The following is a 14,412-nucleotide window of genomic DNA, read 5'->3' on the forward strand; positions in this document are numbered from 1 at the left end:
GGATAGGGAGAGGCACTCACATTTTCCATTCTCAATAGGATGAGCTGTATAAATAGGATTTGGAAAAACAAAAGGAGTCCTATGTGTTCATCTTGTTATAATTTCCATAAGAAATTTGCTTTGTATCCCTGCAACTAAGGTTAATTATTTATCATGAATCACCTTGAACCATTTCTGTATAGAGATGGAAGCTGTACCATTTATATTGTTGAATGTAGCTCTAGACAGATTGCACAAGTATCCACAGTAAATTAGTTTAAGAAACCAAACCAAAATAAAACATGCTACAAATATTTTGAAAAGAACCAAAAAATTGAGTCTCATTTGTTATCAGACACTGAACAATCTGTTAAATTGGCTTTCACACTTACTAAACATGGCATCAAATTTCAGTTTTGAATGTAGAAATTACACGAGCTTGATTTAGCCTCTCCTATCGTCTCTACAGAAAGGGACTCAAAAGAAGAAAACTCATAAATGCAATTTGCATATTCCAAGCCATTTGCTAAAGGAAACTGCAGCAGGGCCATAACTTTGTACATATAAATGCACATAAATTATTAGAATGTTTTCTCTTGGCTAGTTTATTTTGCTTCCAGAGCACAACTTAAATGCTGATACTGAGGGAGTTATTATTGAGTGGTTTTTATTAGCTGTGACCAGAAACTTCCATTCACAATGTGATTCCTTTGATTTGTTCTCTTTGTGCATTTGGAAACACACACGTACACACTGTTTATAACTTGCATGGCCTTCTCATCAAGCAAGCCAAACAGCAAAGGACTGTTCATTCAACGGCATTGTCATGCCTTTGGCTCACTTGGCAGGACTAAGGCTTCACTCCTATAGCCACTTACCCAGAGCTCCATCAAATTAAATGAGACTTACTCCTGAGCAGACATGCATAGGGCTCAAGTGTAAAAGACCCACACTTGTTGCTTGACTTGATTTATTTGTGTGAAAAACTTAAAGAGTCTTAACTTCCAAGCAAAATCACAGACCAACAGCAACAAGATATGTAGAACAGGGCTACCCAACGTTTTATACCAAGTAGGCCACAAGAGAACTTCAACATGAAACCCGTGGGCTGCATGTGTGGGGTGGGGAGCAAGCCCAAAATTTGACACACCCACCCAGCCCTTGTGCTGCCTTCCCAAAGCCAGGTCAGTGAGGTGTTGGGGGTTTGGGAAGGACATACAAGGCTCTGGCAGGGCCCTAGAGCCCACCCACCTCTTTCCCAAAGCTGGGGAAGCACTAGCTTGGTTTTTGACGAGGTCCTCTAGGTGGGTAACATCATCTATAAAGCACAACAGATACACCAAGAGCCGCGTGGTTGCAAAACGAAACCAACAGCTCCACAAACGCAGGAGCCAGCTTCAGATGTTCCATCCAACAGAGCAGAGGGTATCATTTGGCCCTGTGACAGGGAGAGGTAAGTCAGGCCGCAGCAGGCCTTGATGTAGTCTTTGTCTCCCTCCTTTTTCCTTCCTACAGGGCAGACAGTATCCATTTGGGGGGGAAGGGATATCACTCAGCAGTAGACCATCAGCTTTGCATGCAAAAAGTCCCAGGTTCACGCCCTGGCATCTCCAAGTTGGTGTCAGGGACTGGACTGAGGAGGAATGGTGGGGACCGCCCCCCAAACCTTCCCGAGAAGAAGAGGACAGTACAGATTTAAAACTGGTTTGCAGAAGGTCATAGTTCAGAGGCTGCAGTGGGGGGGGGGGAGCTGGGAAATATTGGGAGAGCAGCAGCAGCCGTGGGAAGAAGAAGAAGAAGCACTAAGGGAGAGACAGCTGACAGACTCAGTGTCTTTTGAAAGCATGCCAGACCATCCCCTCCCAGGACCCGGCGTGCATTGAGAGTAGTAGAACAGAAAGCTCAGAGGCAGAAAGCACAGATCAGCTGGCGCAGGGATGACGTAGAATAGGAGAGACGGAGGGGGTGGGACTTTATTTGGAGTAATGCCATTACTGGAATGGAGGGGCACTTTTCAAAACCGCTCTCTGTGAATACTGAATAAAGGGCTTGGTAAGAACTCTTTTTGTTATTTGCTTCTTGGCTGCCCACTGTAGGAGGGATAGGATTTCCTGAAGCCTGACACTAGGGCTGGGAGTGCCCTTCATCTGAAACTCTGGCAAGCTGTTGTCAGTCAGTGTCGGCATACCCTCCAACATTTCTCCAATGAAAATAGGGACGTCCTATTCAATAACAATAGTAACAACAACACCCCGCCCATCTGACTGGGTTGCCCCAGCCACCCTGGGCAGCTTCCAACATATATAAAAACAGGGCTTTTTTCAGCCAGAACTCACTGGAAATGAGTCCTGGCACCTCTCAAGTGGGCGCCATTGCCATTATAAGAGAACAAGGGAGGCGTTCATGGTGAGTTCCGGCACCTCTTTTTCTAGAAAAACAGGACTGTATAAAAGCACAATTAAACATGTAAAAACGTCCCTGTACAGATGTCTTCTAAAGGTTGTATAGTTACTTATCTCCCTGGCTCAGGGGTCATATAACTCCACACCCTCCCAAATTTCTCCAATGAAAATAGGAAAGCCCTAAGGAAAAGCAGGACATTCTGGGATCCAGTCAGAAACTGGATCGGCTTCTGTAAAATCGGGACCGTCCCTGGAAAACAGGCACACTTGGAGTGTCTGAATACTAAGGCAGATGGGCCAATGGTTTGCCTGGGTATAGAGCAGCTTCCTATGTTCCTATTGGACACGTGAATACAAGGGTACAGTCCAAATTGCCTTGTGGTTGCCCCTACTTGAATGCTTGCAATATCCCTCCATCGAGCATGAGCAACCCCTGGGAGGCTTGCATGAGGCCACATAGGGGTCTTGGCTTTCTCCTTGATGCCACCTCTTCAATATAGCTTGTGGGCAATTTATCCAGGCTGATACCTTTACAGCCACTGAATGGCTTCCCGTTTCACTGCAGAGATGTATGCCAGAGAAGATGATCGCATGCCATCATTTCCCTCCCACGCTTACACGAGAATCCTTGGGTCGAAAACTCCAATCACGGTCTGAGTTTAATGGCAGCAGGCAAGTCTACCCCCCCCAATGACATCAAACACTGCAAGGTTAATGCTAAAATTCTAGGTTTAAGATTCTTCTGTAGAGGAAGAAAGTTTGAAGGGCTGTTTAGAAATATTTGCTTCTGTGCACGCACATGCGCACACATCGTAAGCCCATCGTAAGTCTAATAAAAATGGGCCTCGGAGCCTTTAAGAATTGCTTACACCACCGAAAATGCTGCCTTAATTCCAGAACCATGGTGATTTTATGTGATCAGCCTTTCAGTGAGAACTAGAGAACTCACTGATGCCTCAGTAATACAGCCATGGAAGATGGCAATAATTTATCATCTCTGCAGTAGTTCAATCCCAGATGTACCATTTGCTAATTTATTTCCATATGCACCTGGCAGACAGATTAATCAGGCATCCATCCCACTCTGAAACCTGGGTTGCACTTTACCCTTTTATCGGGGAAGAGGAAAAGAAGTGTACACAGCAAAACAAGAATTCCAGTTAAAAGGTGCTCTATCAAGTTTACTGCTGGCTAAAAAAAATAAATGATAGATTTTTTTTAAAGGCACAGCAAAACCACTTTGCACATCAGCATGTATTACTGCTATCATTTGTGGAGGTGCTTTGAGCTAAAATCTCAGAAAAGAAATGGGATTAAGCCGGCAAGAATGAGATCTACATGATGGTTCTTGGGTTAGGTACACCAACATGGTTCTGGCTTGTATCTGTTTGTTTCTCAGGCACCAGGGGGGAAATGAACCTCCTCATTAAAGGGATTGATGAAATGAGCCACTGCTACCAAATTATCATTGGAGATATCACTGTGAATACATCTTTAGCATTCCTGCTGGTGGTTTTCAGGGAATTGTTTCTATGGCCGCCATTGATATTAATTAGATACCACTGCTACTGCTATCAAATGTTGTTAGATGTATTTAGACTGGATGTTCTGAAGTGAACATTCTGTGCAAAATCTCTGATTCCTCTGCAAAAAAGAGAGAGAGATAATTTCAAACAAAACAGCAGCTAATCAGCATTGAAAAGAGGTCACTGTCTGGAAGATCCCTCTTGGAATGCCAAGTACCAGGGAAGGCTGTGGCGACGTACCTGCATGCCTGTCAGAGGGCATCCTCATCCTCTATCTGAATGCTTTCTCCTCCTTCATGTCCCCCCTGAAATATTGTCGAAATGGAGATGTGTATTTAAACATGGGAAGGAGAAAGAAAAAGGCCACATTCTCACCATATATTTAAAGTGCTATACCAGCACTTTAAATAGATGCAGCTGGACCATAAAGAAGGCTGATCGCCGAAGAATTGATGCTTTTGAATTATGGTGCTGGAGGAGACTCTTGAGAGTCCCATGGACTGCAAGAAGATCAGACCTATCCATTCTGAAGGAAATCAGCCTTGAGTGCTCACTGGAAGGACAGATCCTGAAGCTGAGGCTCCAGTACTTTGGCCACCTCATGAGAAGAGAAGACTCCCTGGAGAAGACCCTGATGTTGGGAAAGATGGAGGGCACAAGGAGAAGGGGACGACAGAGGACAAGATGGTTGGACAGTGTTCTCGAAGCTACCAGCATGAGTTTGACCAAACCGCGGGAGGCAGTGGAAGACAGACGTGCCTGGCGTGCTCTGGTCCATGGGGTCACGAAGAGTCAGACACGACTAAACGACTAAACAACAACAACAACCAGCACTTTAAAGCACAATGGTACCACTTTAAACAGTCATGGCTTCCCCCAGAGAATTCTGGGAGCTGTAGTTTGTTTACGGTGCTAAGAGTTGCTAGGAGGCCCTTATTCCCTCCACAGAGCTCCAATTGGCACAATTCCCCGGGAAGAATGATTGATTGTTAAACCACTCTCTGAACTGCAGCTCTGTGAGGAGAATAGGAGTTTCCTAATAACTCTTAGAACCCTTAACAAACAACAGCTCCCATAATTTTTTTTTTTTTTGGGGGGGGGAAGCCACGACTGTTTAAAGTGGTACCATTGTGCTTTAAATGTACAGTGTGAATGCAGTCCCCCCTTTCAGCTCAGCTCTAAATTAAGGCTGCAATCTAAGCCTGAGATCTGCTGGGCTGCAGGGGGTTTGGATAGGGCAGAGGCCTTCTTCCATCCAGCCTTCCATTGAAAGACCAGTTTGAGCTCAAAGGGCCTTTGAACACAGTGCTGACAATCCCCCAACATTCTCCAAACCAGGACAGAGCCTAGTCCTGCTTGGCGTGATCATGGCTGTGGCTGCCACATTCTTTGCTGTTGTTTTGGTAGTGGCGTTGGTACCACTCATTGCCCTACAGATATACTTCAGTAGTGGATGAGCGGCCAGATGGGCAGTAGTGAATGGAAGCCAAACTGGTCCCTTACCTTTCCCGCCCCAACCTGGCCACAGTGATCCTTGCGACGGTCACCTCCAGGCTTGACTACTGTAATTCGCTCTATGCGGGGCTGCCCTTGAAGCTGTCCCAGAAACTCCACTGGGTGCAGAATGCTGCAGCGAGGCTCCTCATGGGGTCTCTGCCATGGGAGCATATTCACCCAGTGCTTTTCAAGCTGCACTGGCTCCTGGTGGAGTACAGGGTCAGATTTAAGGTGCTCCTTTTGATCTTTAAAGCCCTTCACGGCCTATGGGATAGCCTCTCCCGTTATGCCCCACGCAGAGCCTCAAGGTCCGTAAATAGCAACACCCTAGTGGTCTCGGGCCCTAGGGAAGTTAGATTGGCTTCAACCAGAGCCAGGGCCTTTTCAACTCTGGCGCTGGTCTGGTGGAACGCTCTGCTTCATGAGACCAGGGCCCTGCAGGATCTGATTTCTTTCCGCAGACAGAGTTGTTCCGCCTGGACTTTGGCTTGGAGCCAGTTTGATTCCCTCCCTCCCTCTCTTTCTTTTTTCTTTTCCTTCTCCTCCTGCGACGAGGCTACATTTTAATTTTTTTTTTTTTGAAATAATTTTTATTAACAGGCCAATCACATCACATTGTTCAAATCACATTAGTTCCAAATTATACAGCCAAATTTTAAAATTTTGGGGGGTACCCATACATCAAGCTCCGCACGAGTCCAAAATTCCAGATGACTCCAGACATCACTTATTTGCTGCTTTTATTAAACAGTTCCATCCAGTTCGATTCGGATAGACCTTTATTACTTTCTTTCTCTTCTTGTTGTTATCATTTATTCCTTTCTTTGCGATCTCTGATGATTTTCACAAACAGATTGAAGATTTGGCGTCTCTGTGTGGGTTTTGTGCTCTTCCAAGCTCATATTATTCAGGAACGACCTCTGTTAAATACTTCCATAAACAAAGTTAATGTTCGGTCGGTCCATTATTTTTCCTCAGGCTAGCCCAATAAATCAGACAAATCAGGGGGCTCTGTCAGGTCAAACTTGCATTCCAACCTTCCTTCTCTTTCAGGTAGTCCTGAATCTCCTCCCCCTGTTCCTTCTGTTCCTTCTCCTGCCAGCCTGTCTTGGCGAGACGCCATATTTTTTTAACTGCGTCATAGAAATTTTCCCCCTTCTCACCATTCGATCTTCTCATATTGTAATTATTTCCTCCCACACAGTCTTAAAGTTCTGTTTATGATTTTTAAAACGCGACGATCTTATTTCTTTCTGGGGTGGAGGATTATTATAGTCATATCATGCAAAGGAAATAGAAAGAGTTTTTTCCTCCACCCCCCCCCTTCGTTCCAGCCTTACATTCTCATAGTGGTAATTCATCAAAAGATTTACTTATCCATCCGTCACTCCCGATCACAGAGATGCATTAATCAGCAGTCTTTATCGTCGAGCTTCACTTGATATATGTGCTTCAGCCTTCTTTCCAATCCGTTATTTCCAATTAGTTCCAATTATAATTCCAAGCTGAAGCAACCAGCACGCGCTGATTGGAATCGGCGTCGGGAAGATCTGATTCCATCGAGGGCTTGTGCCAAGTGTTCCGCACCCCCGTCTCTCGGATCAGGGGGTGCATTATGAACACCGCTGGCAGGGCAGTCCCCCCCATACCCTTGGGGGGGCCAGGAAGGCTGCCAACTTCCCATAGCAGCCCCTTAATACCTTGTATGGGTCAGAGAGATGTTATTGTCGGCCATCTTCCAACGCGCCACCTAGTGGCCCCCTACATTTTAATATTTTAATGTATTTTAATTTTGTTTTTAAGTTGTAATCATTCAACTTGTTTTTATTATTGCTTGTAAGCCGCCATGAGCCCGGCCTTGGCTGGGGAGGGTGGGGTATAAATAAAAATTCTTCTTCTTCTTCTTCTTCTTCTTCTTCTTCTTCTTCTTCTCATCTGTCATCTATGGAGACTAGGTTATCTTCCTAGAATATACGTCTGTGAAGCCAGTACATTTCATAAATCTATGTACCAGGACGTTGCATTTTGGGTAACTTAAAAGAGTAGGCATCCCCCATGAATAGCAGTTGTCTCACCCAGTATGTCTCTCTTGACCAGAAACAGCTCTCCAAGATCTTTGGCAGAGATAATTCTCCACAGCTATTTAGGGTTGCCATATTTTGAAGAGCAAAAAAGAGGACGCTTTGATGACTCTCATTTTAAATACCCCTACTATATGTAGAGTATAGAAGCTGCAATATATTGCTGAGGGTGGCAGGGGGAAAAAGGAAGCAAGTCTTCAACCACCAGTTATGTCTATGTCCCATCCAGAAAGTATAGCCAGAGACATTTTGGCAAATGTAAAAAATTCACCCGGACAGAAATTTTACCCCTCAAAAAGAGGACCTGTCCTGGAAAAGGAGGACACGTGGCAACCCTAAACCTGATCCTTTAAACTGGAAATGCTGGCTACTGAAACAGGTGAATTGTACATTAACCAATGAACTCTGGCCCATTCTTTGAAGAAAGATAAAATGGAGTGAGCTTAAAGAGCTGAGACGCAATACAATAACACAATTTTATGTCTGCTCTGCTGAGGTCAAACAACCGGGACTCCACCAGCTTTGGGCCAATAGCAGCATAATGTTCTGTATCTGCATCCTGCATATGAACAGTTATTGCCTGAATTGGTCATCCATGTAGCTTCCTCATAGATCATCCAGTGCACAGCAGCTATCTAGAAACTGAGCCTCAGCTCACGGGATCACTGATAAGTGCTGCATGAACAGCCCATTCCCATTAAACTCTTTCACATGTTTGCACATTTCAAAATGCAGGATTATTCACGACAAGAACCATTCTACAGTTTGAAATTCTGAATATTCATTTTAAAACCGTAACATGGGATCCTGATCATCTAAATCGCACCCTTGCATTGGTGCATCATTCTCTTTGCTCAAACACTCCTGACACATCACCCCACTTACCATGGTGCAACACTGCAGAAGTTACAACCGAGGCGCTACATCAAAGGACAAGGACTGAAACATCCCCAAGTGGCTGATATAAGCAAACTTTACAAGCGACTGTGGAGCAAACTGTTACTGATCCGTTCGACTTAAGGATGTGGTTTTCAAACACCGTGTTCCATAGTGGGTTGGGAAGGGGTGGTTCTCAATGGAAAGATCACTAACGGAAGACAAGCTTAAATGAAAGACAGGCATATCTTCTACCGACAGTGTATGCTCCACTGGAGAGTGATGTGCCTCTCTTAGAGCCTACAAGCTAGGGGACCTGTGGCCTTCCAAACATTTTGGACTAAAAGTCCCATTATCCCTGACTCTTGGCCATGCTGGCTGGAAGTTCTATTTTGTAAGTAGGTGTCAGAGCTGGCTCCTGGTCCCAGCTCACAAAGGACCAACGCTAGCCGGTAGTAAAGTATCAAAGTCTTTATTGAAGAATAGTTTCCATTTCCAAGCCTCAGCGCCCCAGCTCTACGTCTGGAGTCTAGACCGGCGAAGCTCCGTCTGAATCTCCGCCCCCTGTACACCAGTTTAAGACTCTAATCTTACTCCACCTCTCCCTTCTCTCCTTTCTCCTCTGGGTCCTGCTGCCCCCCGGGGTCTCCTCCCTCCTGGACTCCTCTGACGCAGACGTTGACCCTCCTGACTCCTCCCGCTCTCTTCGGCGGGCTTTAGGACTTGGCTCCCTACCCGGGCTGCCAACTGTGCCGCCTTCCTGTACATTTGAACTTGGCGCGCGTTTAACCTTCCTCTTAACCGTTTCCTCGCTCCCTGACGGAGGCGTGGTCAATCCTGCCTCATGTTCTCCCGCTGGTAGCGCGCCGCCTGATCCCGATGCCTGGGACTCCTCCCCCCTACTTCCCTCTGGTGTGGACGCTGGTCCAGATTTCCAGCTGCTGCTCTCTGAGTCCCCTCTGGCCCCTTCTCCCTGAAGTGCCCCCCTGGGTACTCCCCTTGCCCTGACCATGGGAGCCCCTTTTTGTGAATCCTCTGATTCACTGGACAGACTCAGAGACCTCGGATCGCTGTCATCGCTGACATTTCCTTCGGACTCCTCCCCTTCGCTCTCCATTTCCTCCCTCTCCTGTGCCTCTGCTCCTGAACCCCTGACAGTAGGTTATAATAAGCAGAAGATGAAGAATGGCTCTGTTCACTGCGGTTTAGATAACAAAAGGGGGCAATTTTCCACCAAAAATTGAGACGGGGTGTTCAGATGGGATTGTGCTAATCAGTTCTTGTTTCAGCACTTCTGATCCATGCACTCTAGGTTTTCACTCCATATAGGTTCCCAGCAAGTCCCTGTAGTGGACAGATGCCAGTGTGAGAGGAATGGATGTGACGTTCCCTGGCCTCAACTGGCCTCAAGCTTAGAAACAGCCATGGATGGCAGGAGGCGCCTCTTCAGGAACCACTGTCTTCCTCCACTGGCAGATCTTCCATGCTGGAATAAGGTGCTTTGCTGGACTTGTCAGACTCCTGGTGCAGCCCCTATTGTTTCCACACCACAGGAGCCAATGGGTGAAGCCACAGCCCTTTAAGGAAAAAAGGCAGCTCCTCAGAGGGTGCTAAGCCAACAGCAGGACTGTACTGGCCTGCATTCAGAAGGCCTCAGCACATTGCTGAGACAACAGTTCTACCTTGCCTAGGTATGGAGGCTCCAGCCAACCCTTCACAGTGCCTGCCTGCCTTGTGTTTTTAAGGTCTGTGGAAAGTTATGTGAAATAGACTTACCATAAAGGTAAAGGTACCCCTGACCGTTAGGTCCAGTCATGGACGACTCTGGGGTTGCACCCTCATCTCACTCTATAGGCTGAGGGAGCCAGCGTTTGTCTGCAGACAGCTTCCAGGTCATGTGGCCAGCATGACTAAGCCGCTTCTGGCGAAACCAGAGCAGCGCACAGAAACGCCGTTTACCTTCCCGCCAGAGCGGTACCTATTTATCTACTTGCACTTTGACGTGCTTTCGAACTACTAGGTGGGCAGGAGCAGGGACCAAACAACGGGAGCTCACCACGTCGCAGGGATTCGAACCGTCAACCTTCTGATCGGCAAGCCCTAGGCACATCATTTAAGCAGAATATACTTTTTCTTAAAAAATAATAAATGTTACAACCCCAGTAGTATTTTTCTGATTCTAGACAGAGCATATACAGTAAATATTTGGATCTGTGGTGATTTGCACTAGAATAGTCAACTTGGTAAATAATTTGATTCAGGTGTTGGCATGTTTTTCTCTTGCACGTTTCCTTATAAATAGGCTGCATCTTCCCCAGAATTCCTATTTAACTAATGGACTATAGTCTAATGTAAGGCAAACTATTAGGCTAGTCACTAAAAGGCAAGCTACGGCTGCGTCAATTACTCAGATAAACCAAGGGGCTGAACTGTTTTTCCTTTGCGCCTTTCCTGGCTGAGATTGAACAGATGCAAAAGTGAAAAGCTGGATCTGAATTTCCAAGGGCAAAAAGACAACCATGGAGCTTGCAGTCAATGCAATGTAACCCCGCGTAATAGTTCTATGTTTAGCACAAGCCTGAAGTCCGGAAGTGCATGCAAAGTTCCAGGGCCTTAGGCCATGTACAAGGCTTAGAGGAGCAGGAAGGTTGCCCAGTGCAAACTATATGTGCTATACCTACATGTTCCCTTTCGAGGAACTAAGAAATCAAACTTTGCCCCCATAGTCTGTGTCCCAACAGTAAAATTATTAGGGGCTACTTCAACTACAAAACTGGCATCAGATGCGGAATGGAGCTATGTGACTCCACTGCCTGTCATGGTTCTGGAACCAGAAATGGGAAAGTCATCACTGGACTCTTCCTGAACCACTGTTCCTTCTTTAACTTTGAACTTGTGAACTATGCTTCCAACAGTGTCTCTAGGAACATTCAGTGCCGTCACGATTTTTGTATCCTGCTCCTTGTTTGTGAAGGGTGATGATCTCTTCTTTTACCTTCTTGGACCATTCTCTCGGACCATTGTCTCTATTTCTAACATGCAGCCAAATTTGACACTCAGCAAATCCCTGGCCAGTTCTGGTATTTCATGTGTTCCAGCTCAGGCACACCTGGTGCAAGCAATGATGCCCCTGATTATTTGCATCAGGTGTGCATGAGACAACAACTGTTGTATTTGTGCTGTTGTGAGGGATTCTGTTCAGGGGTTTAAATAACAGTGAGACTGGAGAAGCCAGTAGAAGTTGCAATTTCAGCTGAATTTGGGGAAACCACTTGAAGCATCCGTTGCGTTGAACTATTTTGATTGCTTTTGTTTCATTTGCTCATTGCAAACAGCTGAAAGTCTGTACATTTTGATAATAAACCCAAATTGCATTGGGGGTTGAATAATTTCGATTGGAACTGTATATCCTCATCTATCGATAAGTAGCCACAACGGCTGACAAAACAGAAGGGGGGTTAGAAAAAACATTTTAAAGAAGTTTAGAAGAGCTCCGAAACGAGTGAATGAGAGGGAAAATGGCAAATGCAATTTCATGTATACGGGCATAAAGGGCTGCACATTGGGGCAATAATAATAATAATAATAATAATAATACTGCCAGTATCATAATGCTGTTATAGGAATCTATGGTGCAGCTGCATTTGGAAAACTGTGTACAGTTCTGGTTGCCTCACCTCAAAAAGGATATTATAGAGTTGGATGCTTCACCCTCTGTTATGTACTGAGTTCATTGGTCCTAGAACAATAGGATTCAGAATGCAGCAGTCTGATTGGTCCTAAAACAATGCAGCAGTATAATTGGTTGGCAGGAACCACCCAATCATGCTCCAGATAGAAGTGAATCCACAACCTGATTGGCTTACAGTAGAATTCCGGAATTAGCCAATCATGTGCAGCCCATTGTGTAAATAATGTATATAAAGCAGATACTTTGAGGGGACTTTCATTCATTCCTCCTCACCACTATGAGCTGAATAAAGAGCATGAAATCACTTTGCGACTCTGAGTATATTTCACCCTCTCTGTTTATATACCAGTAGAACAGCATGGATGCAAAATCTGGAACTCTACTGGAGCTAGGAGCTAGCTTGGAAGGCTCTTCAAACACCCCTTGGACTTAATTTTTTGCAGGTGCTGGTGCCAACCATAAATGGTGGAAGCCATACACTGACGTTGGCTCACAAATAAAATGGCACTAACTGTACAACAGACAACCTATACCATAATGGGATAGAGATTAGAGGGACACTGAAACCTGCAACTTGCTAGACGCAAAGCAGGAGTTCAATAGGAATTGATGCGCCCTATTAAAAGTTTGAAGCATCCTCCCAATGCAGCAGGAGGACCTGGGAGAGATTGTGCCTCTGACTGGAATGATCCGGTTTAACACAGCACAGATAATCATTAACAGGGGTGCTGAGGACTCCTATTTACGTTGCAGTGAATCTCAGCGTTCCTATATGCCAGGTCCTGCAATTCCAGATTCATTCGGGGAACCCCCATAAATAACCACACGTCAGTCACTATTGCATTCGGCATATATCTGAGGTTTTGGACATTCACTATATTTGCTTGGGATTGCCAGCTTTCATAGGCTAACAAGGGGCACCATGTAGATTATGCTCTGTGTGTGTAGGGGAAGGGAGAACAGAAGTGGATTAGCAGTGGTGCTTAGAGCAAAGGAAGGGCTGTGGCTGAATAGCAGAGTATACAGAAAGTCCCAGGTTCCATCGGAAAGACTCTTGCCTCAGACGCTAGTGATCAACTAACAATCAGTGCAGACCGTGTTGAGCTAGTTGGACCAAATCGTGACTAATGACTCTGTGCAAGACAGTTCCCTTACATTCCATGCGAAGGGGAGGGAAGGAACCGTCAAGAGAGAGACCAGCCTGTCCCTTCTCCAACCACTTATTTATGGCTACTTCTTGGAAAATCAAAACAGTAAGTTAGCTGCATGGGTTTTGTATGACACATCCTGACATTCAAAAAATCCATGTACATGGAACAGCAACACAACTCAATTTCACAGACTCTGCATTACAGTTAAAATCCACAGAGCTAAAACTTACTCTATCATTCATATAAATTTGAGAATTTCCTTGCCTGAAATCACACACAGTTAGCAGTTAACAGTTTTCCCCTGGGGGGGGGGAGGAAGGAGGGAGTAGCAGCAAAATAATTTTAAAAATCAGGATTGCCTAATGCCTAGACTCACAAATTACAAAAGCATTCGAGGATGACGAGGCTCCAAATCTCCCCAAATTAAGCCAGCGATCAGGCAGACAGCTATCGTTCTAACCTGCAGACAGCTTTGCGACGGAAACATCCACAATATCAACCGCGAAGTCTGAAGTCTCTCAACATTCTGCAGCCAACCCCTATTGTGCTACAACAAATTTGCAATCTCTGTCTACACAGTTAAAAGGGGAGCGAGAGGCGGAAAGGAACACCCTCTGCAACCTTGCCGTGACCACATGCTTCTTAAACATCTCATTCCACAGCTATCGCCCTCGTCTGCATTCAGCCACATTCACTCCAATTTGATCGTTTTTGCCCGAATCAATGCAGACTTCTCAACAGCCTCCTGCAACTTTCAACTCTGACCGTGCCGTTCGCAGGGCCCAAGCGGAATTGCAAGGGTCCGGGGGCTGTTTCCCTGAGACGAGCTTGCACAAAATTAACCTTAAGACATTTGAATCTAGAGCTTAAGATTGGTATATAGGAGAGAGAGAAAAAATTCTTTCACACTTACTTAAGATAGTGTATGTGCTTCTTTGCCCACTGATGCGATATCAGAAACCTGCAAGCTACTATTTCTGCAACTGTGTCACTGTAGATAGTCTGAAACATGTACGTAGCTGTTGCCATGGAAACAAACACAGCTAGGGTAGAGAGCGAAGCTGTGTTAATTCCTTCAGCCATGAACCCCAGGGGAACACTAACATTCATCTTCATTCTCCTTTTGTCTCTGACTGCTTTCATTCTTCCCACCCCACCCCCCTTCATCTTATCAAATGCACTATATAGATATATGGATATGGCAACACC

General features: G+C 45.5%; 1 protein-coding gene across 1 annotated transcript in view; it reads right to left on the reverse strand.

The window, feature by feature from the left end:
• Positions 1-14,171, reverse strand: part of FOXN3 (forkhead box N3) — a 197,172-nt gene extending 183,001 nt beyond the window's left edge. Inside the window, exon 1 of the mRNA XM_083437669.1 lies at positions 14,117-14,171. The gene's annotated coding sequence lies outside the window, so the exon portion shown is untranslated. The remainder of the gene's footprint in view (positions 1-14,116) is intronic.
• Between the last annotated feature and the right edge of the window lie 241 nt (positions 14,172-14,412).

This window comes from Podarcis tiliguerta (genome assembly GCF_965153285.1).
Source record: "Podarcis tiliguerta genome assembly, chromosome: 1".
NCBI classification, from domain to species: domain Eukaryota; kingdom Metazoa; phylum Chordata; class Lepidosauria; order Squamata; family Lacertidae; genus Podarcis; species Podarcis tiliguerta.